A 27,157-nucleotide genomic window follows, 5' to 3' on the forward strand; every position below is an offset into this window, starting at 1 on the left:
GCATAATTTTAAAATTAATCCTTTGTTGTTAAAATCCTTGTGTAAATATATCCATTGTTTGTTGTTAAACTATTCAATTTTAATTTGGTTTTGAGTTCTGTGATAATTCTGAGTTCTGCATAAAATTAAAATTTTAAAATTAATCCTTTGTTGTTAAAATCCTTGTGTAAATATGTCCAATGTTTGTTGTTAAACTATTCAATTTTAATTTGAGTTCTAAGAATATATAATATATATTATAAATGAATAATGGAGATTTTATTGTATCTGAAAATTATTTCAAAGGAAGAATAAGGAATTTTTGAATCTTATGATAAACAAAAGGATACCTGTTGTGTTTAAAAGTTTAAAAGAAATTATTGAATAAAAAAATCTTAATCTTTAAAATATTAAAAGATGATATTTATTCTTTTAAATTTTTAAATTTCTCTATCTTTGAAGTAATAACAGAGATCAATTATTCATTGTAACGTATCACAGTTAGAGAAATAAAAAAAAAGAAGGAGAAAGATGAAACGAATCAGTCAAGCTTTTCTGCGCAACCAGAGGTCCTCTGAATCCCTGGTGGAGTTCAATCTCGATCTCGAATCTCACAGGTTCCGGGACTCGAGCTTGTAGGTTGGGCCAAGGGTGCAGGGTTGGCTGTTTAATGCGCAGCTATCACACTATGTGGCGTGACGGCCCACCACCATCACCACTACCACCTCGTCATCCGCCTACCAACACCGCCATCATCAAACTTGGTTGCACTCGATACTCTACCCTGTTATTCTCTCTCCTTCTGGCCACAATTTCATCCTCGTGCATAAATTTTTGTATCCAATGTTGTAATAGTTGAATAAAAGTTTTCCTCTTTCTTAAACTTGCTTAACTATTCATCATTGAGACTGCAATTCACAGTGATACAAATTTTCGTTGGTATTAATCTCACATTAATCTTTCACATCTTCGTTTCACGAGTCCTCTCTTCTTCCGGCCAACAGTGGTTCCCTATAAAGTTTTGGTTCAGTAGTTAATCGTCACGAAGTATTTGAAAGTTCACAATTCATAGTGATTTTTTCTTTTGACGGTTTATATTGCTTTCGTATATTGGACAAAGGGAATATATAAGTATAGGGAACTATATAAGTATAGGGAACTATATAAGTATAGGGAATTTTATAAGTATAGGGAACTATATGTAAATATAGGGAATTTTTATGTATAATAAAATAATAATTATCTTTATTAACAATTATTTGGTTAATTAATTGAACGATTTTATATTATTCCTGTTGTATCAAAGGATGGATGTAGAAAAAGATACAATAAATAGAATTTTCTATTCAACTTGGAAATTACGTGAGACGAGAAAAAAAGAAAATATACGGATCTACGACTCGAGCATCGTTTCACGTAATATATGAAACGAAGGGAGAAATTACGATACCTGGACGTTCTCCGTGTTCCCTGCAACCCCCAAGGTGGGTCGGTGATTCACGATCGTTTAGATCAACCGCGAGTCACACGTTTACGCGGCTAAGCACGCATGCCCCGAGAAGATCGTGGGCGTGTTTCATTTGCAAACAGCAAGCGGTGCTCGTTTGCACGTTTCTTCACCTTTTTTTTCCTTCTCTCTTTCCTTTTTTTATCATATATATATAAAGAAGAGAGAATTTCAGGAACTGATGAATTTTTGGATCGACGATTAAATCTCTTTCTATTTTTCTTTGAAGGAGAAAACTCGAAATCTGAAATTCTTTTGGTAAAAAAAGGAAAAATTCCAAACACTTTTTTCCAAAATATACGAATTTTTGTAACATATAATAATTTTGACTATTCAAAAAAATTCTACGAATCGAATCAAAAATTAATTCTTGTTAAAAAAAAAAAAAAAAAACTTCTCCCGGAGGAAGAGGATCAAGGTTTCAATAATCAGGCAACAAGGACTAAAAAAAAAAAAAAAAAGAAAAAAAAAAAGAAAAGACTGGCAATTTGAACAAGCTATCATCGTGTTCCTTCCTCGAGGCGGAGGAATCGGGACATGTCTCCCCATCCTCGTCCCCCGGTTTCTTAGAGGCGATCCTCGTACGATGACCTCGTACGAGGCCTGGCAGGGGGATGATACCCTGGCGAGTAATTAAAACTTCGAGGTCGTGCGCGAGGACGAGGAGGGGCCCCTCGCGTGTAACCTCGTACGTGCAACCGAGGATCTCTGGAAGATCCGGGCCCCGAGTGGCTTCAGAGTTGTTTGACCAGCTGCTATGGGCCCTCCCTCCATTTCTTTCCTCCTCTTCCTTCTTTTTCTTCTTGACTTTAGGACCGATACTTTTCCCAAATCCTTTGCTTTTCTTTCGGAACCCGACTCAGAATTTTCCAAGATCTGTCAAAGTTGCAATTTTCAAATCAATAATACGGTTGGATCTTTTGGAAGAAAAGCAGAAATAATTTTAGAAGATAATTCTCTTTTGAAGTCTAAGAAGTTTTTATCGAGATGCAGTTTTCAAGTAGTAGAAATAGTATTAGTTTAGTTTTTTTTTTTTTAAGGAATTTTTATTAGAAAAGACATTTAGAAAATTCATTTTGTCATCAAAATTTTAATGAATAATTGTTAATAAATTTTTATTAATTAAATTTCATTTCGTACCTTCATTTGAAGAAACATCGAAAAAATTAATTTACTTTAAAATTATAATTCATTATAATTCTTTAAAAGAAACTTTGAATCGAGAAGAATGTGAGAGAGAAATTATACACTTATTTTCACAGTTGCTCGGCTATGCTCTTCGCTTCGGTTGCATCCCAACTGACCGATTGCACCGAAGCATATTTTTTTACGCGCAGCCGGTTATGGGATCTCTATGGCACGTGAGGTACTGTTACAACGGTCTGCTCAACCGACCCAACGACTATCCATGGCCCATGATCGGTCAGCTCGGTTGCCGTATATTCTCTGTGTCGACCAATCATATCCTTTTCCTATGAAACTATACGCGCCTAGGGAATTTTTAATGAACATCGTCCGTCTTTAAAATTTCTTTAAAATAAATATCTTTCAACGTTTAAAAGAATCGAATAAATTCACAAACGTTAACCAAATGTAATTTCATACTTTTGAAAACATACCTTTATTCAAGTGAATTCGAATGTATCGATTAACCGAAAAAACGAGTGCGAACGAGTGAATTTATCCAATGTGTAAATAATTCGTCACTTGCTATCGAATATTTTGAAAAAAAGATTAAAATTTCGAAGAAAAACAATCACTTGTTGCAAAAGAAATTTTTTACAGCTTTCTTCTTCGATCCTTGTATCGATATTTGTATCGACATACGAAAGAAAAAGATTCGACTATCTTCGTGAAAAGTCGTGTTTCGTCGGTTCCTCGGATAGGGCGACGAATGGCGGCAAGGTTTAAAAATGCAACGCACGCGACAACAATTATAGAGCGCTTAAACGCGTATTTATCGCAGCTATCAGAGCTCGGAAACAGACTTCGCTACGTCTACGTCTCTATAATACGGGACTGCTGACGAACACTTGTATTTGATTAGCGGATGTCGCCACGTACGGCGACTAATACGTGTCCCGACAACTGATTCCTCCTCCTTCAGTCGCAAATAATGAGACACCGTGTCACGCAGACGCTTCGAATCGCAATCGCTCTTTCAATCTCTCGCGCCTCCTCTGTCTGGTGGATAGGTCGCTCACTCGTGGAATGTGATAAGAAACGGAAGAATTTGAAATTGCTTCTTTTTTGTTTCCAATCGTTAAATAAAATCAAATTTATAGAAATATTAATTTAAGATATTAAAATATTTTTTTTTCAATGCGTTATATATTTTTTATTAATAGAATAATATATATATATATATAGCGAATATTATCACGAATTAAATTGAGTAATCGATTGGTAATCGACTTGGAAAAAACTTAATCATTGTAACGCACATTTTCTTAAAGGAAGGATATTAGAATCGTGTTATGAATATTAATATTTAATAAAGTTAATTTCGTATAATACTTAAGACGGTATATCGTCAAATGAAACACGCCATACTCACCTCACGAATATTAATAGCACGAGAACGGAAATCAGGTGAACATTGACGCATTTATGAGGTCAATACAAACGCTTACAAACGTTTATTAAAAGCGAAAATATATTTCACTAGATGTAATTAAATTGTTTTTGAAGATCAAAAAAATCACTAGAGAAAAATTACTAATTTTCCAAATAATATTTACTATAATTCACAATTTCTTTTATCGAAAGAAAAAAAAATGGAAAAAAATATATATTCTTCGGAACAAGCAGAAAAACACTAGAAATCATCAATAAGTCTTGTATTTCACATGGTCCGTGGCCGTTCTTTATCGATCAGCACTTTTTTATCGAAATGCCGCGACTCGGTCGTTTCATTGACGTTAATTAACAGGCAAGCCCATATAAATTTTGCGAGCACGTCAACCGCGAAGAGGAAAGTAGCGTGTCCCTATATAAGTACAAGTGCAACGCGGTTGTGGTCGTGGAAGCGAAAACCGCCGACCTCCGAGATACGAAACGTTGGATCGAATATTAAGACGGATCGTTGGAACAGCGAAGGAAGAAAGAAGAGAAAAAGAAGAAACGGGTGTGCACGCGAGCTTCGAGAGTAGCGTTGGATGCTCACCTTTTCAATCTTTGAATATATTATTCTTTCGAATATAATAAAAATCAAAATTCAAAAATACGAGTTTATAGATATTCAAACGAAAGGAGAAATATCACGATAAATACGATAAACTGAAAATTCGAAAGATAACCGAATAAAATTGTTTTGATCGTGAGCAACTCGAGACCATCGCTATTTGGGTGTTACCACGCGCGGTCAATGCCGTGTAAAGTCTCGTTCACGGGGAAGCGTTTTACGTTGGTGGAAAAAATCAGCTGAACGAATCAACCAGGTTCATTGTACTCGCGCGCTAACTTCTAAAAAATGAATTTTCAAAGAGATCTCTTCTAAGATTCTGTAAAATATAGAAAAAAAAAAAAAGAGAAATATTCAAATTTCAAAACCTAACCTTAAAACAATCTTATCTCTCTTCCTGTTCCAACATCAAATCGAATTAATAATCAACTATATCGATCGAAAATGGTAACCCAACGTCTCGAATTCGATCTTACGTGGCCGTAAGAAAAAAAAAACTCTTTTACGCAGACGGTGTCCAGCGGCGAGACGAGGGACACTCAGGTTCTACCGGTTGTTTTTTCGGGGCAAAAATTGGGTTGCGCCTGCGGTTTGCGGTAGCGAGGAAAGAGGTCGTTGCGCGCACTAACACCATTCAGAGGGGCCATGATATACCTATACACACGAGTTGGATACATGCGCCTGTACACCGGCTACTACACCGGTGCATCGAGGAAAAGAGGTCGATCCGTCTGCAACAGGCTAACTCCGATGAATCATCCTTTCTCGCGTGTGCGCCGGTGTTGCTTTCACGCGAGCCTGCTCGCGGAAATAAAGATAAACGTTTTCATGTTTCGAGCCTCTTGCGGAAATTAATTAATCGATATGTATTTCCGATAATAATTCGAAGATCCTTTTTTTATTTTATATATGTCTATATTTTGTATCATCTTATATCATTATATCCATCTATATCTTTATTATTTTATATATATCCCTAAGTTCATAGGGACATATATCATTTTTATCCCTAGTAATATATCCTAGTAATATTCCCTATATCTCTATGCCTCCACATATTTCCTACGTTTACACTTCAATTTCCATTCTTTATCCAAAATATAACCTATACATATCGATATTCTTTCATTAATGAAATGCATTAACAGCTTTCAGCTCCCGAGAAGCTCCCAGGAGTCCATATCCCATCAAGATCATGCCCGTACCGACTATCTCAGAGGTTAACTTGTACACGATCGCGAGGAAGAACTATCTAGAAGGAAAAAAGGAAACTTTTCGTTCTGGCGGCCCTTAAGGAGGCCCTTTCTTTCTCTCTCTTTCTTTCCCTCGAGAGAGGCGTGTCTTGCTCCCGAAAAGGAAGAGGAAGTGGTTCTGGGGCCGGGCTCGAGCAAAAAGGAACGGCTTCCACCAGACGGAACATCGTTTTTGCGGGAACCGGGTTCGCCGGCACACGAAAAATCCCCCCACCCCTCCCCTCACGTTTCGAAACGTGCAATTACAGAACATTGTCCGGAGCGTATGGTTGCATATGGCGATGCGTCCACCATGCGAGTCGACACGATGCACCAGGAGAGTGGCACGTTTTTCGCGTTTTTTGTCGGTCGGGACTGAGGGTGGAGAGGGAGGAGGGATAGTGGAACACGTGTGAAACACATGCGTCCTCACTCCGGGGGTCTCTACCCTCCGGTGATAGGTATGGCTTGCGCTTTTCAACCTCCAAGTCTCCCTCTCTCTCTCTCTCTCTCTCTCTCGCTCGCTCTCTCTTTCCAAATCGACCTGGACTGTTGGGAATGGTCGTACTTCTCCTTGATCACCCTCGGTTTGAATGATTGATTAGCTTGGATTTGAGCGAGAATTTGAGTGGATATTTTTGGATCTTGGCCCAACTTCTTTGAAATTTTCTGGGTTACTTTGTCTTTCAGGTTGTTTTAGGTTAGGTGACGTAATATCCTATGGTTCTTAAATTACGAAGCGCAGAGGTTAGAGTGATTAATACGAGTGAAATAAAATTTGATCTCTCACGAAATAAATTATAAATCGGATGCAAGAAGGGTCTCAGTCACTTTCCATATCTTTATATAAATCGGCCAATTATTAATACTTACGAAATACAACAAATGTAACTTTGTCAGTTTTAAAACGATGAAGTTTATCTATATAAAAAAAAAAAAAAAGAATCTAGAATCTAATTCATTTCGCTCTTGCGAAATGTAACAATAGTCCAATTATTGATTCAAGTTCCGTAATTTGTCGGAAAGAAATTCGCGACTGTCGATAACGAAACAGAGCGATAAAGAGAGGGAGGGCTTCAAGATGGCCGATGAAACGGAATCGTGGCACGATATCGACTTGTGCCAGCGCGGAGAAGAAGGCAAGGATCTCTATTAGTTATTGGCAAGCGGAGCGAGATATAAATAACGAAGTCGCGATAAAAGCACGGATCTCGATCGAGGCGAGCCGGCATCGATAATGATGTTGGCTGACAAGTTGCACCGCAGGTTGCACGCTGGTACCTACATAACGTACAACAGCCAATATTCCAGCCCCAGGGACCGCCGTGGCTCTCTCTAAAGGGGACTGCACACGGCAATGGGGAGGGTTGATCGGTAGAATTACCATCGATATCGATAAATGATCGAACGAAAGTTTATGTGTTTCCAAGTTTTCAATTCTCTTTGATTTTTCGGTTTTTTTTTTTTTTCGCTAAAAAATAACCTTTTTCGAAGATCAGTTTATTCTAATACATTCCAATAGAAGTGGATGGAAGATATTTAAAGTAGCACAGTAGACGGTTCAAAGGTTGTTGGTTGACAATGAAGTCTGTGTAAATACTGTGTAACGTAAAGACAGGAATAACGTAGACGGATGAAGTATCATCGTCGATTTGCTAAACGCAGTGTCAACTTTATTAGCATTTGTGAAACGAGGGAATAATTCGAGGAATTTCGAATGGAATTCTAAGATAATCCATCCAACTAAGTGCCCCATCTTGATCGATTGTCCGACAGGAAACGATATTCGAGACGCGATGGCTTTCTACAAGACAAACGACTTGATACGGATAACAGGTTTAGCAAAGTGGAACGAATTATTCATCCAAGTAATCCTTTTATTTTTCTTGAATTCGTTAAATTGTCAAATTGTTATTGCACAAAATTCTCTAGACTTCTTTAAATTGAAAGTAAATTTAAAAATTTTCTATTAGGATCTTCCTATTAGATTCTCTTATATCCTTAAATTAAAAATTAAATCTAGATAGGAAAATCTATCTCTACCTTTCTTTTCGAACAATTCTTACATTTTCTAGATAGGAAATCTAGCCTATCTTTCAAATTCCTAGATTCTTACATCACTAGAAATTAAATCCCTAGATAGGAAAAACTATTCGGTCTATATTTCTTTTCAAGCAAGTTCCTAGATTTTTACATCCCTAGATTACAAATTAAATTTCTGGATAGGAAAAAACTAAAAATTTCAGAATTTTTCTATTTTTATTATTATATTATTTTTCTAGATTAGAAATTAGATCCCTAGAAAGCTATCTGATTTATTTTTCTTTCTATTAGCGTTCCTCGAAAAGAAACTAGATGCTTACGCGTTATCAGTGTGGACAGACCTTTAGATGCCACGACTTCACGTGTATGTATATAAATTGGCCGGTCGCGGGCAATTCGCCCGATGCAAGGAGATGACCGCTTAAGAGGCTTTGAGAAGAGAGCTCTTCTCTTTCTATCTTTTCGCATTCGCCTACCGCCTAACTTTACCAACTCCATTACCACTTCACGGAAAATAATTTTTGTCTAGCACCATTAAACCCATCGCGGTGAAACGACAGCCATTAACAAGCGTCGAACCGTGGTCTGTAATTACGTTCGACTGGACTAACGGCCAGTTTCGAATTTTTCTCCGCTCATCCCGACTCTTCTTTGACTTTTCTTGTGGCCTCGCCGCGAGAGTCTTCCTTTTCTGTACGTAGCTCCCTCCATCGTCATAGCAGCAGCGCGCGTTTAAATAAATGTAAATGTAAAAATCATTTTTAATGCCGCTCAACTTGACGAGTTTAATTGTTAAAATTAAAGTTGGAGAATTTCAAACTAGTCGGGATCTAAGAGATCTAAAATGAGAAAAAAAAAAATAATAAAAATAATAAAATAAAATAAAATAAATAATGGAGATTTAAATAATTATTTTAATTTTCATTCATGGAAATAAATCCAATGATTGCATATTAATTACAGGTTAATGCTAGAATTATCTTTGCAACTACTTTCACGGCTAGTTAAGTCACTCGTCGTAATGCATTCATTATAACTTATATTATTTCAATTATTTCCTTCCATGTCTCGTTAATTAACAATATTCCTCGTTTAATAAAACGCATTTTCACCTCTTGCGTCGATATATTTATCTCGACGTTAATTTCTACAATCGACTCTTCAAACCTCCTATATATACATATATATACACGTTCTCGAAAATTCACGAGCGTTACTCGTTTATCAGCGAATGGTTCATCGCCTATTCGATTTCAAACCGATTACTCAGCCCCGATATTATTTTTCCTATTCGACGATGATTACGCGAAATTCGAGTTCCACTTCCACGTTTCATCATTCCTCTGATAAAGCACATTTTAAATGCTGTAGAAAAATTAATAAAATTAAAACCGATATTCATCGATATAAATAATCAACAGATCGAAAACTATTTATTATAATAATTTTCTTCAAAAAAAAAATTTGTTTAAAAATTTAACACACTCTTGACTTTTTTTTTTACTCGATTAGAAAATTATTTCATTCCTGATCTCGTTCTCATAGGTTAGGAATCACTGGAGGGAAAGAGAGAACAGAGCACGGCGGGTTACCGACTAAATTTACTCGAAACCGAGTGACACGTGGGAAATCCAGGCGACCAACAGCGACATTAGTCAGTCACGAGCCACAAATAAGTATATAGGTGTAGCTTTCGCGCATCAGAGTCCGATTACGATACGTCGGTTACAAGGATTTCCCAACACTCATTGGATTACTGGTTAAGCCTAGTTTCGATCCACAACCACGAGAAGAAAAAAAAAAAGAAAAAAAAGAAAAAGGTTCATTCTCCACGCGAAATGTCCTCGGAACACGAACCACGTCACCGTGGAAAATTATTTCACGATCGTATTATTATAAAGTTGGAAAAGATTAAAATTCGGTTATGTTTGATAAAATTTAAACATTATTAAATTTTATATAGGGCAAACGTTACGAAATATTTCTATGGTATGTTCGTAAATTATCCGAAGAGATGTGTTTGGTGGATTACACGCAAGATGGCGCGCACGAATGATCGACAAAAATTCTCGAATCTTGACATCTATTATTTTTCTGACTCCTTGTTAAAAAAGAATTGAAATATCTGTAAAAGAATTAGAGAATTTATGATAGTTGATTTTATAAGATGGCGTCACAAGTGGAATTCGAGAATGATCGTAAAAATTCTCTTAAATATCGACATTTTACAAAAGAGAGAGAATTTCTTTTATATTAAATCTATTGAATAAGCATATTGATTTCATTTTACAAGATGGCGTCACGGAGGAAGACCGTTAAAAAAAAAATCTTCGAATTCTCGATCTTGTACATACCAATTCTATCGTAAAAATATTACGAGAAAGACGTAACATAGAAAAGATTGCCTCATCGAATCGATCCTCTCATAAATTCGTCCGTTTCTTTTTCTTTTTTTTTTCGATACGAGCGTGACGCCGTCGAACATCGCCTCCTCTTCCATTTCATTTTAATCTTCTCTGTCATCGAAAATGAATTTCGATCCGACGACATTTTTCGAAAGTCGTTTTCGGTTGCGTAAAACCGTTCGAAAGCGTCTTCTCTTGCTGCTGCAACCTGTTCGAAAACGGGCGAGGAGGAAGGAGGAGAAGGAGGACAGCGACTCGATCGAGATTACAGGGAAATAATTTTAATAAAACTCGTTGCCACATACCCGAAACTTTCCCAGGGCGAGGAAGAGTTAGTTGCTCGAAATTGAGAGAAAAAAAAAAAAAGAAAAATGTAGAAAAATATACACGATCGAATATAATTTAAAAAACATCTGCTACCTTCGAAAAATCCCCTTCGAATTCTCTCGCCGACCCTGTTGTATCGAAGAATCGTAAAAATGCCCGCATGCACAGGGGATGCAATGATTCGAGAGAAAGATTAAAGAAAACAGGAAACGTCCGAGGAGTGGTATCAAGAGAAAGAGAGAAAGAGAGAAAGAGAGAAAGAAGGAGGGAACGAGAGAAAGGGAGGGGGAAAAAGAGGAAAAAGAATTCAAGAGGGAGGGGAGAGAAGGGAAGGATCAAGAAAGAAGAGAAAGAGGAGAAGAACAAGAAAGACAAGAAAAAGAAAAGACGGTTATAAGGGGAGGCTGGAAACACGTGATAGAGGACGAGGCTCTGCAGGATACGTGAGCAGCTGCCTCGTTATTTTCAGGACTTTAAAACTGGACGAAGGCTTCTCGGGATTCGATGAGAAACATAACGCTCTCGACCTGAATTAAGCCTCGAAATTAACGAGGATGTCTAGGCCGATTTATTACGATGTCGTTCTCTTCTTTCGACACAAAGAAATGGGGAAAAAATTAAAAAAATTTGACGAAGATAATTTAATTTTTATTTATATCAAATAATGTATAAATATCCCTTTTGGAATAAATCTTTGTCAAATTTAAATTCAAAAAAAAATTTAGTTACAGATTGTATTTGCTCGATAAGTAAATCTCGTATAGTTATTTTTCTCGAAAAATTCCCTAGCCTCTAGTATCCAGGATAAAATTCTATTACGCACCGTCTACGAATCTCCCTCGTCGTCGTGATCGAAGAAAATTTGTCACCCAGTATACGATGGAATATTCGACACGAAGAGATCTTGGCGCGGATCTACGAAGTGGAAGAGGTTAGTGGAGGCAGGACGAGGAGGATTAACATTCGTGGCGTGTAACTAAATGTCTACGTCGTGGTGCGATGCGACTGCTTCAACTCTCAGGGACGTTAGCGCAGGGACAAAAGTCGAAGGAATGGAATTCAGGGCCGTCTTCCTCGTTCATTTCTTTCTTTCCTTTTCATTTTCGGCTCGAATTTATCTTCGAGATCTGTGTAATTTTTGTTAGATGGTCGATTAACCTTTACCGCGGGCGAGTGTGGATCTCTTCGTGGCAAAATAAAATTATTTTGAACAATTTTTCGACCAGATAGAGGTATACGATAACGTTGATAAGAATCATAAATTATCTAGTGTCCTAGTTCTTTCATTAATGCGATAATGAAACACGCGGCAAACATGGTAGATAGACTTGTACCGTATCTTTGAAAATATCTAAAAAAATCGATCTACGAAATTATATTTAGAAATTAATGTTACTAAATATTAATAATTTACGTGGTACAATAATGAAATTATCGTTAAAATCAATATCAAAATCGTGGGTTCGCGTGAGAAATAAAATTTGAAGGATTTATAACGTTCCATTAAAATTCCCCTAAAAATTACCAGATCTGTGTATCCAGAGGCGTTAGAACGATGATAAGAAGACGAGAGAACTTTACACACGATATGGAAGTTCACGGTAGTTGATAGATAAAACAAGATTGCTTATTGTGCACGCGTGTACTTACACGATCCGGGAGCTTATCTTATCGGCCAGCCATTGGACCTGATGAATCGACATGATAATGAGTGACGCGCTTCGCTCAACGCTGCAGCGCCGAAAACTACCGAAATAGTTACCGAAACTAGGCGAATTTTGCCGAATAGTCGACGAAAACGAACGAAGATTATCGAACGAATTTCTTCTTTATTCTTTTCTTTTATTTTATTCTTTAACGAAGATTTCAATACGTATTTAATCAAATTAAATTTAAATTAACCTTTAAATCATTCTCTACGATAATTTATGATATTATTTATCGAAAATAATAGATATTGAATCAAAGTTTATCGGTCAAGAGATCAAGATATTTAATTTATCTTGAAATATTTTTCCCATCTTTACGATCTTTATTTTTACACGCACCTTTTTCTGAATTCCATCGAAACTCGTTTTCCGTTACTTTTCAACAAACAATATTATTGCTTTTCAGATTTTTCAGTCTGGTTTATTGCATATCGTACCGATTCAATTTATTTTTTTCTCCCCCAGACGCATCGTGTCTCTTCATCTTACAACTCGTATACAGGTTCAATCGTTTTACGATAAAAATATTTCGTAATCTCTGTGCTCGATGTATCAAAGATCTTTATCAATATCTCGCAGCTAATTGGAAGTAAAAAGAACGAAAAGAAGCATTGGGAACGTACAAGTAGATCGGACTCGAGAAATGTACATATATTCTTCGGAGGGAACGTTATATCATTCTCGATTAAGGATGATACCGTCCCTCTTGCTTTTGATTATTACACAATCGGGCAATTATTAATACGTTGGGCCAACCAGATGATGGCGCGATGATGATGGGAAGCATTTGAAAACGAGATCAGTCTCGAAGCTCGATTATTCCTTTGAATATTCTGCTTTTAAATTATAACAATTTATTCGTTATGTAATATACACTGCTAAATATTATATTATTTGCCTTGATTTTTCCACACATCGACAATAAAAAAAAAAAAAAATTCTTTTATAATATAATTTACGATATTTAGATTCTGATCTTATTTATTTTCAATTTATCGATTTATCGATATATATTGGATTTATTATCGATTTCAAACCACTTCAATCGATCACGTGTGCAAAATCGTTTCAATCGTGAATTGAAGTAAACGAATAGACGGATAGATTTCAAATGACATACTTTTAGAATTATTTTCAAGATATATATATATATATATATATATATATATATATATATATATATATATATATATATATATATATAATAAAATGAAAACGAAGGAGAAAAAAATTGTTGGTTTTTTAAAAATGAAATTTGTATGAAAATTTATACACACGCGTCAGGATTACTTATTTACGCGTACATAATTACATAAGAAATATGATTACATAAGAAAATATTCAAATATGCGTATTCAGTCAAGATTATAATGTTATATATTGGTCGACGTGCATATTTGCATATTTATAGAAGTACGTTTTTTCTTCGACATGTTATTAATTATCGCTCATTATAATTTCATTCCGCGTAACAAGTCACGTAAGAAAATTCCTTCCACTTCGAACCCTGTGCCATTTCCTCCCCTCCTCCATTCCTTTAATTCTTTTTTCCCTTTTCCCAATCGGACAATACGGGCCATTGATGGATATTGTTCCTTCCTGGAACGATCACTACGAGACAAGCGAGCCGTTGTCTTCGAGAGGCATCGATGCACAGGACTTTCTTCAACCGAAGATGTCGATCCGGCCAGATATCTTTCTAAAACGGTTCTGGCTCTCGGCCAAAGTGTCTCGAAAACGTCAACCGAAATCCACGAGTGCGGGAGATGGTACGAAAAAGTCACGGGAGCTCTGACTCTATTCTCGATGGGCAAATTTTTGCACGCGAGATCTCTTTTTAAAGAACAATTAATTTTTCACAATTTCACAAATGAAATTCGATATTCACTTCGACAATTTATCACTTAACTTCCGCCATGACAGTTCTTCGATAAATCCTGCGCGAGACTACATCGCCTAACCTTCTTGCAATCCGAGCGTCATCTTCAGTCAGTCTGATTAACCAGAGTAAAAATGGCGGCACAACGGTCGAACGAATTTATTTGCCCGCGCAACCCCTCACGAAAAGACCTACGCGATGCTTTATGATCGCAGCAACGTTTCCGAGGCATTACATTCCTCACGCGCCTACACTCTTCCCGCTTCGAGGCACCGAGGCCGCGACTTTTAGAAGCTTCGTTTTTTACCTCCTACCGATGATTTACAAGAGAAGGAAAGAGAGAGAAAAGGCATACATTGCTCTCGAATCGAGATGCACGTGTGTGAGTACGAACGAGGTATAGTATACACATACAAGGCTTGTGTCACGTGAGTACACGTGCAATGGATTTATGCGTGTACCGCACGCATCGCATAATTCCACCAATGAAAAATTATTAACCGACCATTTGCCTTACGTGACTTTCAGTCAGTATTTTTTACGAGCAGAATTATTTTTCGTTGGATCAAGAAAATAAAAATAGAAATACCTTAGAGAGAATAAAATTATAACTATGATATTGTAGAAATTTATCTCGAAGAATACATGTAAAATCCAATTATGAATTTTATTCAATTTATTTTATTTTTTTTTTTATTCTTGGTTTTAGTTTACTCGAAGATGAAATTTTCGTCCACAAGTTTTTATATCGTGCCAGCCATAAAAATACATGTCGATTGTTTGGAAATTCCAGTGATACCAACGAAACAGAGAAATCATTATATAATTGGTACAAAATTGTAATATAATAAATTATTTATTAATTTGTTTATATTATGTTAATTTACGAATTATGTGTTACAAATTAATATACAAAATTCTCACAATAACGTAGTCATTTCTGTTATATTATTTAACCTATAAAATATAAAAAAAGTTCAAATTTATACACATGATTTCCATAAAAAAAAAAAAAATACTTATCACAAATTTGAACCGTTCTTATATTTTAGAATACCAATTCTCTTGTACATATTTTATTGTGAAAAACTATTTTTTAAATATATTATTACCTTTTTACCTATTCTAATGGCTATCAATTTAAATGCATTGTTATTAAAATCGTATAATTATCAAGTATAATTATCAAGTATATTACCGATGACGATGCCAATCGCGTTGATTTCGGAATCCTGACGACATCTTTACCTGACAGTATTAGAAGGTCAACTTCAATCTAATGCTGCCCGGTAAGATGTGAACAGATACTCCGTCCGATGTTTTTAGCTCTAATCCACCATCCTCGGAGTTTGTCTCTTGCCCTTTTCGCATATTTCTTCATCCATTTGTTTTGTTTCTATCATTCCTTTATTTCGTTCCTTCCCTTTTCCTTCTCTCTATTTCATATACATACACTTTTATGCTTCTTTTTTTTTTTTACAACTAGAAATAAACAGCGACGAACACGTACCGAGTGTAATTTTTTAAACGTTGGCAACAACTGTTGATCCGTCGGTAAAAAAGAAGTTTACTTCGAAGAAATAAAGGACTAAGAAGTAACTGTCCGCTTTATATACGTTTAGTGAACGAAGCGTGAAAAAAGGCGACAAGACCAAAGTACAGATAAATGCAAGAATAAAGAAAGAGAGAAAACATGCAGGTAACTGGAGAAATGCATTCATGAAATTCATGAAAGGGACGGAAAGGGAACAATTAGTCACATGCGATTGAATAGATAGCAAAAGAAAGGACATGAACGTTATTGCCGAGTATATATTTTGCGTAGCTTTTTAATACTTTTTTAAGTTTAAAAATTACCACAATTAATATAAGGATATCGAGCAAGGAAGGCATACCAATAATGAAAACACAAATTCTCACCAAAAGTATCTATGATTAACCTATAGTATAGACTTTTAAACTACATTTCGTGTTTAGATCAAGTTCGATAGATTGTATCGATTGTAAAATTCAAACTATGCGATTACGAACGATTGTGCCTGTTTTTCCACGTGGAATAAATCGAATGTTTCTCGGCGTTTCTCTTCTTTTTCGAATAGATTCGTTTGCCAAGCCCCATTACCGCAGGAGATAGCATCCTCCAGATAGAAGGCGACCAGGGTGGAGATGAGGGGGTTGCCTCCGATGGTAGGAGTGGCAAGCATGTTTTATGTAATCACCAACCGACTCTGCGGGGCTTGGTATTAATACTGGCAATAAATAAACGCCGTCAGGGAGAGACTCGATCCTAAGGCATCTCGCTGTGCTTCGTCTGCCTCTTACCTCCTCCTCTCTCCACCCCCTTTTCCCCATACGCATAGGCGTCGCAATGTACTCTTGTACATGGAATAAAATCATGCGAGTTTTTCTATCCTTCTTTTCTCTCGCTTCTTTTTTTTTTCTTTCCTTTTTTTCTTTTTTTTTTTTTTTTTTCAATAACTTTCAAACTTTCTCTTTTTTATGTAATGTAATGTCGAAACCATTATGCTGCTTGCACTTTTCAAGACATACCAAAGTTTACGTACTTACATAATTAATACTATAGATATTGCTCCCAACATAGATGCTAATATATAATATTAGATACAAAAGAAAGAAAGAAAGAAAAAAAAATAGTTGTTGCTACACGTTGCTTCTAATTTATTTATTTATTTATTTTTTCCTAACGTGATGTATTTGATTTGAAATAATATATATATATATATAAGTCTGTTTTAACGATCGTAGATATCGACGACACGTATGCGCGCGCAACCACTTCTCTCATTTTCTCCTATTCTCTTCCAACCGTCCTCCATTCACATTTACTTTTTCTTAGTTCGAATACTTACAGACAATTTTAATATTTAAAACGAATAATACGCGAGTTTATATGCAGGTGTTGTCACAGAATACTACTAGAGGAGTCGAGGTCGATTCTCTCCGCGCAACCAATGTCACCAATTTTTTAATACTTCCAATACGCCGTTGGCGCTCGTATAATACATATACGTACAATCCGACTTCACCCGTATTATATCAACCCAATGAAACACTTGCGCTTATAACCGTTACATTGCATTAAGGCGCGTTTACAAAGTTTTCGTATCCACAAACTTATTTATATACTTTTAATCGCTAATCTATTTCTCACGTACATTATACACAGCGTAATAAATATAATAAAAGAGTAATAATAAAATAAAATAGATATATATTTCCCTTTATATTAATTAATTTTAATACTTTTTCGATTTTATTTAATATACGTATATATATATTATTTTCATGGTTATACGCATGCAGAGACTGCATTAAATATGAGCAACCTCTCTCTCTCTCTCTCTCTCTCTCTCTCTCTCTCTCTCTCTCTCTCTCTCTCTCTCTCTCTCTCTCTCTCTCTCTCTCTCTCTCATAGTATTCAGAGCCGCTTCTTCAGTGAATTTACATTTCCGTGTATCTGGTAACCGGTTTTATGAAGCGGCTCACGGTTTGCAACTTAAGTAGAAATTTTTCTCTCTACGAAATATCATTTCCCCCTCTCGTAGAGATACACGAAATAATGTAACGACATCGAGGCTGCTTTTTCATACGACCGGCATAAATAACGTCTGGATTTTTAAATTATTCGAGAGAAGCCGTTTAAAATTCATCCATTGAAAACTTTTGAAACTCGCAATTTTTAAAAAGCTTTAAAAAAAAAAGAAAAAAAAAAATCAAGAATGCCCATCACAAAAAGGGGGCAACAACAAAATAAAATACGAATAAAATACGAAAAGAACGGATACGGAGAAGAAATTTTAATTTTCCTTTGTTGATCGTTGATATACGTATGTGCTCAACGCTTGCGAATAGGAGAGAGAGAGAGAGAGAGAGAGAGAGAGAGAGAGAGAGAGAGAAAGAAAAAAAAGATAAAAACGAAATGAAGGGGGAGAAAAAAATAAAAAATTCTCGTAACCAGTCATGCCATCCATCGCTCGTTATCGCACGACCAGTTGTATCAACTGTCTCCGCCTTTATGCAAATGGCCGAAGGCTAATATCCATAATGAGCATTAATCTGTTCTTTTTTTTTTTTTTTTTTTTCTTAAAGATGGCTGGTCTGGTTCAGCTAAGATGGAACCGAGCATCCTATGCTCGCAGAAAAAGGGATACGCTATATTCCGCGACACAGTACGACAGAATACTTTCATAGGCTATCGTTAAATTTAATTAATGCTATCAGGAATGTAAATGTTTTTCCATAAATTTTCATAGACATCAATAGAAAACGGAAAGTCATTATAATCCATTTTTCATTAATAATAAAAAAAGGATAAATTTACGAAAATGAAAGATTTCGAAAGTATTCAGAATTCAGAAATGCTTATAAACGAACTTCGAAAAATATATATAAATGAGATAAAATAATTGCCCATTTTTAAGGTCCGTTGACACACACGCACGCGCACACACACACACACGTGTAATCCATATCCTATTCTCATGTTACTCGAGAACGTTCGATTCCACGGTTCTTTTTTCCATTCTTGTTGTAATCATAGAAAACAAGATAGAGTATCGACTTATTATAATACGTAATATGTACTTGCACTACACGATTAGATATAAACAAGACAAGTTCGGATTAATTTGCTGCGCACGCACGACAAATGTACGCACGACAATTTCTCAAATAATAACACAATAATCTGAATTCGTGGAATCGTTCGAACGTGGTGGAAAATACTTTTTTTATTTCTTTCTTATTTGTTTAGATACGGTTTCTTATGAAATGGGAAGAAGAGAATGGGGGAAAGGGTGAGATAAAGAAAAGAGAAAAAAAAAGAGAAAGAGAAAGGAGGATACCCGTTGCATAAGCTATATTTAACTGCACCTGCTGGCGCCAGACTATTCGCACACGCGTTCACATGCATATTATACGCGTTGCTATACAAGACGCAACGCACTCTGGTGTCGAACGTCCGTTTCATCCAGCAGGACAAGGGCGTCGTGCATGTGACGAGACACTCTTGATTCTATTTTGAATTAACGTTTGAAATAATTTGATACATTTAATATTTTTATTTCAAATATTAAAATTTTTCAATAACAATTTTTAGATTTCTTTTATCTCAATTTGTTTCGTGATTAAAATAGAATTCGTGAAATTTTGATCTTTTTTTTTTTTTAAATTTAATCATGTATCACGTTAAAATAAACGATACGATTTTATAAAATTATTTTTTGAAAAAAACTCAACGTATTGAATAGCATAACACGCAAAGTCCAGTCGTGGTCCTCTCGATAATGTTCCCCCTTCTTCTTACTCTACCGATCCCAACCGAAACGAATCTAATAATAACTTGACCAGATCATGCTCGAATAATTGGTAGGGAAAGAAACAGAGGAAAAAATATCGAAACACGAGTCCACCGAGGGTAAAATGTGCTTCTTGGACGCGCGGCCAAATATGGAGCGACACCGAATGATCTTAGAAAACCACTACAGCGTTTAATTTAATTAAACTACGCGAAACATGCGGATGGCGATGAGCTTGACCAATGGGTGTGTCCGTGTCTAACGATACCCGCCTACCCACTTTCAACATTCCTTGTATTCGAATCGACTCAACTGTTTTAACCGATAATACGTGTAATTTTAAAAAAAATATGAAAAAAATATGATATTATAATTAAATCGTGGGAAAAGTAATTTTTAATTTTAATTGAACATTTAAGCGAATAAAAAATGAAGTAATAAAAAGAAGTAAAAATAGTAGCACAAGTGGGCACGTGGTATCCATGTTCAAATTACGCGCGTTATATAATCCTACGATCGTTCCGGCAGGACGTGACTATCGATAAATCATCGTGTTTCGAAACGATTTTTTAAAGAATGAAATTTATATTTCTTAAAAATATATGAAACCGTAAAAGTTTTATGACATATAAAAACACATATATTTTAAATACAATGAAATATTATAAATTAATATACGTGATATCTGTAAGCGAAAAAAAAAAAAATAAATAAATAGAAAGCTTTAAATTTAAAATAAAATTTACACTCACCATGCGCAGAATGTTCAAGATTTTTTTCCAAATAATATACGATTATCATCGTGGATACATCGACTTCACCAAATCCTTACAAGGTCTTCGATCGATCCTTTACTGGAAGAGTAAAAACGAAGAGGGCGTGTAGAGGAAGACCCGTGCACCATTCCAGATATAAGACGTGACGCACTCTCGACTGAAGTGCACGATGACTTGTCGCCGCCATCCTTTATGCTAACGAGAAGGTTTCAAAGAAATAGATTTGTCAGGAGATTCGCAGATCACTGAGAATCGCACAGGAGAAGAAAGGATTATACTTTCGTGTCGCGCAAGCCCGAAAACCGCACTGTCAGACGGAAGCATGGCACACGATTGAAAACGAATATATATAAAGGAGGAGGATATGATGACGGAAGATGCAAAAAAGCGTTTCAAGCCAAGCAAAAACTGATGAACCGAGAAGAGTGGGGACGAAACGGAGAGACGCGAACGAGAGTAGTAGACTTCCTTCCTCTTTCGCCAACGCATGTGCGAGAGGATGCAAGCGAGAACTGACTTCATTCGTCGTCGACGCGTATTCCTTCGTATTCTTCCGTCGAATTCTGACCACGAATCGATTTAATAAAGGACTCGATAAACTCTTAAAATTCACGAAGTGAAAACAAACGATCAGGAACGACGATCGCGATTAAAGTAACTCCGTTCACCAACGGAATGATCGTCATCCACGAAACTAAACGAACTGCCAAGCAACTCGACACAAACGAACTTCCAAACTGGTGGAACGAGCAGCGCGAACTAAGCTGCGCGGAGGTTGGCGAGAACTCCGGCCAGTCACGAATGCGCGTTTCCATCGTGCCGCCATGTGGTGGGGATAGACGATGTGCGTATGAGTGCGTTCATTCCACCAAGCGACGGAAGCATAGTGGGGGGAGTGGGGCTTGCGCGATATCGCAGGAGCGGGGATGCGGCTTAACGCACCCCGTGAATGATGCAGGTGACACAAGTAGGGACGATGATTGCATTCGTTCATTGCTACTTGTATATTGTTAATTAATTTTTCTTTGCTGTAATTATGGATTATTATCTATTGGAGATACATAATATTTATATTTAACAAATTTACAATTTACTCGTTATAATTGAATTTTAATCGACGAAAGATAATGATTATATTCGATGTACATGATTGGGTGCAATTTGAACGATACATTTCACGAGAAATATAACGAATTCATCGTTAAACGACTATTGTAACTATTCAATTAACTCGCTATTCATAGAAAGTAACGTAAAGTAGTTAATACACTCGTATCGCTGTATTTTACGACGCGTTAGCATAGAATGCTTCGTCACCGAGTTCAAGGATGATAACGCTTCGCATTACAGGCCATTTACGTATCTTTTTTTTTACCTTATAAACTCCCATTGTAAATATTATATTGGTTGGTATTTTGAAGAAACGGAAAAGTAGTAGTTGCAAGTAAAAGTAATGTAACAATGATCACTTAATTATCAACGATATACGTATCATGAACACGAATGATTGCGACAGAAATTCTTATCTCGATTGCTGTGATAATGCGTGTTCAAATGGAACGTTCGATCCATTACAACAATGATTTACATCGTCTACTCCGTCTACTGCGATATAACTTTTCGTTTGGAATGAAAATCTCACCCCGTTCAACAGCTGTACCACCATTTATGTAACCAGTGCACTTGTATTCCACGTCGGTAATATCTTATCGATGCAGAACGACCCAACGACCCTATGTTTTTTCATGTGTCCCAAATTCAAAAAATTTTATCTCGCTTAAAACTAATGTTGCACGACGCCTGGTCTTACGAAATAGGGCGAAAGTGGCATTCTATCGATAATGAGTTGAACAGATAAATGTCTCGATGCGTGGAGAAATGGGTACACATAGTTCGTATTGCATCATGCCAGGACTCTGTCGGTAGTGTGTCGTGACGAGATGCGAATGGAAAACGAATTTTTCATTATGAAATAAAAAATTAACTTTAGAACCGTTATCTCTGTAACCCGCCTCTCAGATACAGATAATACTTTTTTGAGCAGAAGAAAAAAAGTACTATAAATTTTAATTTTTTGTATGTTTTTTTCACAGAGTAATATAATCCTAAAAGTAAGAAGATGACGTAAACGCTTAATTTCATTGCGTTCTCAATACTATATGCTAATGGTAATTTCATAATCAAAGGATGATTTCCAACTATCGGGCAACGTAATTTTGAATAAATCGTGAACCGCACCTTTATGCCGTGGAACACGTTAAAAGCAATTTTCCTAAAAATGGCTGCCAGAGTCGATGGTCAACACGTACACTACCGGAAAGCGGTATATTGAAAAACTTCTTGTCCCACAAATCGTTCCATCATTCAAATGCAAATCCATCTACCTTTTCTTTTTCTCCACCAAGATGACGGTCATGAATATATGGAAGGTCAAACTGTTTGAATATTTAGCCACGACCATTATGTACCCGGTTACCCGCTAAACGCATCCCAAGTACACTGCTGCTTTCTTCATTTCAAGTTAAAAAAATTCGAACTTCCATCTAAGTAAACATTGAAGAACATGTTCACATGAATCTACCTAAAAGAAAAAAAAACAATTGTCAATCTTTCCTTTTCAGAAATCTTATTCTAGAATTTCATTGCTTCATGTGTATATAATAATACAAACTCTACAAATTGCTTTACAACCTTTGATTATTCAAAACTAATAGAAGATAGAATTTCTAGAATTTCATTGCTTCATGTGCATATATATATATATATAATAATAATACAAACTGTACAACTTTACAACTTTTGATTGTTCAAAACTGATGGAAGATAGAATTTCTAGAATTTCATATAATAATACAAACTGTACAAACTGTTTTACAACCTTTGATTGTTCAAAACTGATGGAAGATAGAATTTCTAGAATTTCATGTGTATATAATAATACAAACTGTACAAACTGCTTTACAACTTTTGATTGTTCAAAACTGTTGGAAGATAGAATTTCTAGAATTTCATATAATAATACAAACTGTATAAACTGCTTTACAACTTTTGATTGTTCAAAACTGATGGAAGATAGAATTTCTAGAATTTCATTGCTTCATGTGTATATATATAATAATACAAACTGTAGAAACTGCTTTACAACCTGATTGTTCAAAACTGATGGAAGATACAATTTCTAGAGTTTCATTGCTTCATGTGTATATATATAATAATACAAACTGTAGAAACTGCTTTACAACCTTTGATTGTTCAAAACTGATGGAAGATAGATATTCTTCTCCTCTCGCTTATCAGGGAATCTATATCACAGGGGGAAGGAGAATGCATAGAGGCTCGGTTGGCTCGTTTTCAAAGAATAAAAAAGTATAGAAATTCGCCATCACGGTCAGTGACACTACTCACGATCGGCATATTTCCTTGACCACGTCATCCTCGAACAGTGACCCCCGTGGTAGGGCGAGAATTTGCGGAGTGTATTAGTAGGCCATGACGAAAATATCAGACGGTCCGGATAGTAATAGCAATAGCATCTAGACGGCATTGACCGCGCCCGAATCCGCGCGCAGGTCGTTCCCCGTTTCTCCTCGTTGCTGCTCGTTAAAAGTCACATTTAGCCAGAGGAGGCTTTACCTAGAGTCGTATATGCGTATTTAGAAACGGCGTTACACCAGAGCATCGTTATAGTTTCTCGCTTGGTCGGTTCGCGAGGTCAGGAACCATGAAATTATGCAAAAGCGAAGAGAAACCATTTCCCCTCCTAGTCTCACCTTCTTTCAATTGTTCGTTAATCGATTAAACATCCCTTACAACAGATGTCCCTTGTGCACCACAGTTTTCCTTAAAATTCTTTACGTACAATCCCAATTTGACATTCTCTCAAGGCTCATTAAACTCTTGTTTAACCTGCAAAAGGTTTTATCTATTAGAATTCTGGAGAAAGTTGAATATTCTTAAATATTATCCATACCAATATATCCTTTACCAATCTTGATACCAAATTTCAACTTACAAATAAAATAATATGTTGTGAATGAATTTCAAAGAATAAAATGGAGGATAGATTTCAAGAAAGAGGTTTCAATTTCAAATCAGCGTTAATTTTCCAAGTCCAACACACGTTGTACAATCTCCTGAACGGGGGATTATGCCGGAAATGCGATAGTTCACAGAGGTAAAGGAATACATAAGCCACACCTAGGTATAAAGCGAGTGAAATACATGTAGACAAGGTAGAAAGGTCGAGCCAGTGGTATATATCCTTTTTCTCGCTTATATCCCAGCTTCTATGTCCTTCCCTCTTTTCTTTTTTTTTTTTTTTTTATTCCTTTTGCCATCGACCCAATATGCCGCTCCCATGTTTGTCAACCACGTGTATGCGCTATTGTAATGCGATGGTTCCTAAGCGTGTTGGCACGAGAGACGATCGCTAGAAAGACGAGTTCCATTTCAACTTCCTCGGTCCAAACTGCATAAAATATAACCAATATACCTTTTACGATCAATAAAACTCTTCTTTATGATTGTCACTTCGCATATTCAACCGTTTTGTATATACATCATCCTTATGGAAAATATATTTTATAATTGACCGGAACGGTAATTAACGGTAATTAAAATAGATCCTCCGTTACGATTATCGGATTGCGCCATCAACAGAATTGATTTGAAACAACGTGTCTGAAAAATTCATGAATTATTATCGATAAAATGAATTTTATCGTATGATAAAATATTTCCTGATGTTTTTATCCGTTTCAAGAGAATATTTACGTCATCCGATCTTACCTAACAAAAAATCGATCACAAATCGAATGATTTTTTAATTAGAAGCCATTTCAGCACCGCCACCTGAAACGATCGAATAGTATTATGTTGTGTTCTGCATAAGAAAAAAAAAAAAATTGGCAAAGAAATACATAATCGAACATAGTTTTTATATATCAGAAACTTGTTAATAAATAATTGTTAGTAATGGTAAATATATATCGTTTATATCAATAATTTTTCATTTCTCGATAGAAAAGATGTTTCTTTTCGTATAATACTAATGTAATCGTAGAATGCATTAAAAATACATGTATGTAAATACCGATCGAGCCTTGAAGCTCAGCGGAATAATTTGAATAAGATGTGGAAACTTCTCGAGAAATAATTATTAAAAATATAATATTGAAACTTATTATTTCGATTATTATATATCTATAAATTGTATATCTTTATCAATATCATGTATCTTGTAATTATATATTTTTATTTTATATATCATAATTTTTATGTTGCATAATAACCTAACATTTTAAAATCGACGTTACGAGAGCTTTCATACGCTCTCGAAATACATCTGTGATTTTTTTATTTTATTCGCTTACAACATTAATGAAAGAAATGAAAATAAATATCGATAGAGATATAATTAATGAGCGATCTTCGTTAGAAAGTGAAGAGTGAAAAAAAAAAAAAAAAACGCGAAGAAACGTAACGAAATTGTAACGAAGGACAAACAGAGCAGATAACCCGACTATACCTCGGTTAGCAACACGATCGTCTGACTATTACGAGAATGATAACAAGCATGTATATGCTCACCACAGTATCTGGGGTTATCATTTTCTTTTTCTCCATTCTGGAACCAACCGAGGGAAGTATTTAACTCTGAAGAATCAGAGAATGGTCCAGGGGTCATTGAAAGGAACGGACAGGCTATCCAATCATTATTCTTTTATTCTTTTCTTCTCTATTTTTGATTTCTTTTTAATTTTCTGGAATGTTTAAAAAGTATCGATAATTACTTTGATGATGGCTTTTTCTTACTCTTTTCTCTCTCTTTTTTTTTTTTTTTTCGTTTTTTAATTACAAAATTAAAAAAAAATATTTTACCTTCGAGCAAATTATCATTTTACGCCTTCAATAAAAAAAAGTGTAAACATTCAAGCACATTAGATCTCATATTATGTATGTATATATATATGTATATATACATATTTACTTTTTATTAACCTAAAAATTTCATGATTATTCATAAATGCATATCAAAGTATAGAAATAATAAGAAATATCTATTGCTAAAAAAATATTCGTATTTTGTCTCTTACAAAAATGAAAAGATTGTCGTAAATCAATATAGTGACTACGATCATATTATATGCATATGCACAACTGAGAAACATTTTAAACGCAAATATTGTCGTAGTTCAGCACATCGAGGGTCTTCGTATCCGCTGACGTCACATTGACCCAACGACTCCGCCGAACTTTGCGCCACATTAACATATCGATTTACAAGCATTTATATACGTTCAATTTCTATTTGAAAGAATGAATGTTCCTAATCAAAAGATTATAAAAGAAAAACTGCGGCAGCTTAATAATCAGCATCATCAATTTGCATCGAACATTTTCATTTTAATATTATTGAGGATTGAGCTGTTCAAGAATGATCCACAGAAATTCATCGTTCCCATCGTATATAATATATAAGAAAATATTGTATTTCGATAATAGGTACTGATAACTTTTTTATTCAATCTCGTTATGTAATGATAATCGTTTTATTTTGTTAAAAAAAGCGAGATATTTTAATAAATATGTCAATCTTATCGATGTATTAATAAATAATAGGTTATTAATCTCGATTAATTGTGAAAACTTATTTACACAAATAATTAAAATTTTTTTACCTTTTAATAAAACACAAATAGAATCAACGATTAATGTAATTTTATATATACATACATGGTAGAAGTTTTATTAATTAATGGACGAATTATAAAATAAATATATATTTGATATACACTT

General features: G+C 35.4%; 2 long non-coding RNA genes and 1 other non-coding gene across 6 annotated transcripts; all 3 read right to left on the minus strand.

The window, feature by feature from the left end:
* Window positions 1-380: 380 nt before the first annotated feature.
* LOC107965253 lies at window positions 381-13,562 on the minus strand. Its single transcript, XR_003305626.1, has 2 exons — window positions 3,106-13,562; window positions 381-2,976 (listed from the first exon to the last, which is right to left on the minus strand). It is a non-coding gene; the product is annotated as an uncharacterized LOC107965253 (long non-coding RNA).
* A 1,929-nt stretch (window positions 13,563-15,491) lies between these two features.
* Mir8 (microRNA 8) lies at window positions 15,492-15,576 on the minus strand. The gene has a single exon (NR_031528.1). It is a non-coding gene; the product is annotated as a microRNA 8 (primary transcript).
* Window positions 15,577-21,410: 5,834 nt separating this feature from the next.
* On the minus strand, window positions 21,411-26,883 carry LOC102656859. 4 transcript variants are annotated; one of them, XR_003305674.1, is made up of 9 exons: window positions 26,240-26,883; window positions 25,949-26,121; window positions 25,148-25,210; window positions 24,852-25,039; window positions 24,372-24,788; window positions 24,130-24,265; window positions 23,765-23,992; window positions 23,602-23,661; window positions 21,411-22,940 (listed from the first exon to the last, which is right to left on the minus strand). It is a non-coding gene; the product is annotated as an uncharacterized LOC102656859 (long non-coding RNA). The 4 variants fall into 4 exon arrangements; XR_003305673.1 differs by having other exon boundaries at window positions 24,130-24,788; XR_003305676.1 differs by lacking the exon at window positions 23,602-23,661 and having other exon boundaries at window positions 24,130-24,788.
* Between the last annotated feature and the right edge of the window lie 274 nt (window positions 26,884-27,157).

Source organism: Apis mellifera, linkage group LG11, assembly GCF_003254395.2.
Source record: "Apis mellifera strain DH4 linkage group LG11, Amel_HAv3.1, whole genome shotgun sequence".
Lineage (NCBI taxonomy): Eukaryota > Metazoa > Arthropoda > Insecta > Hymenoptera > Apidae > Apis > Apis mellifera.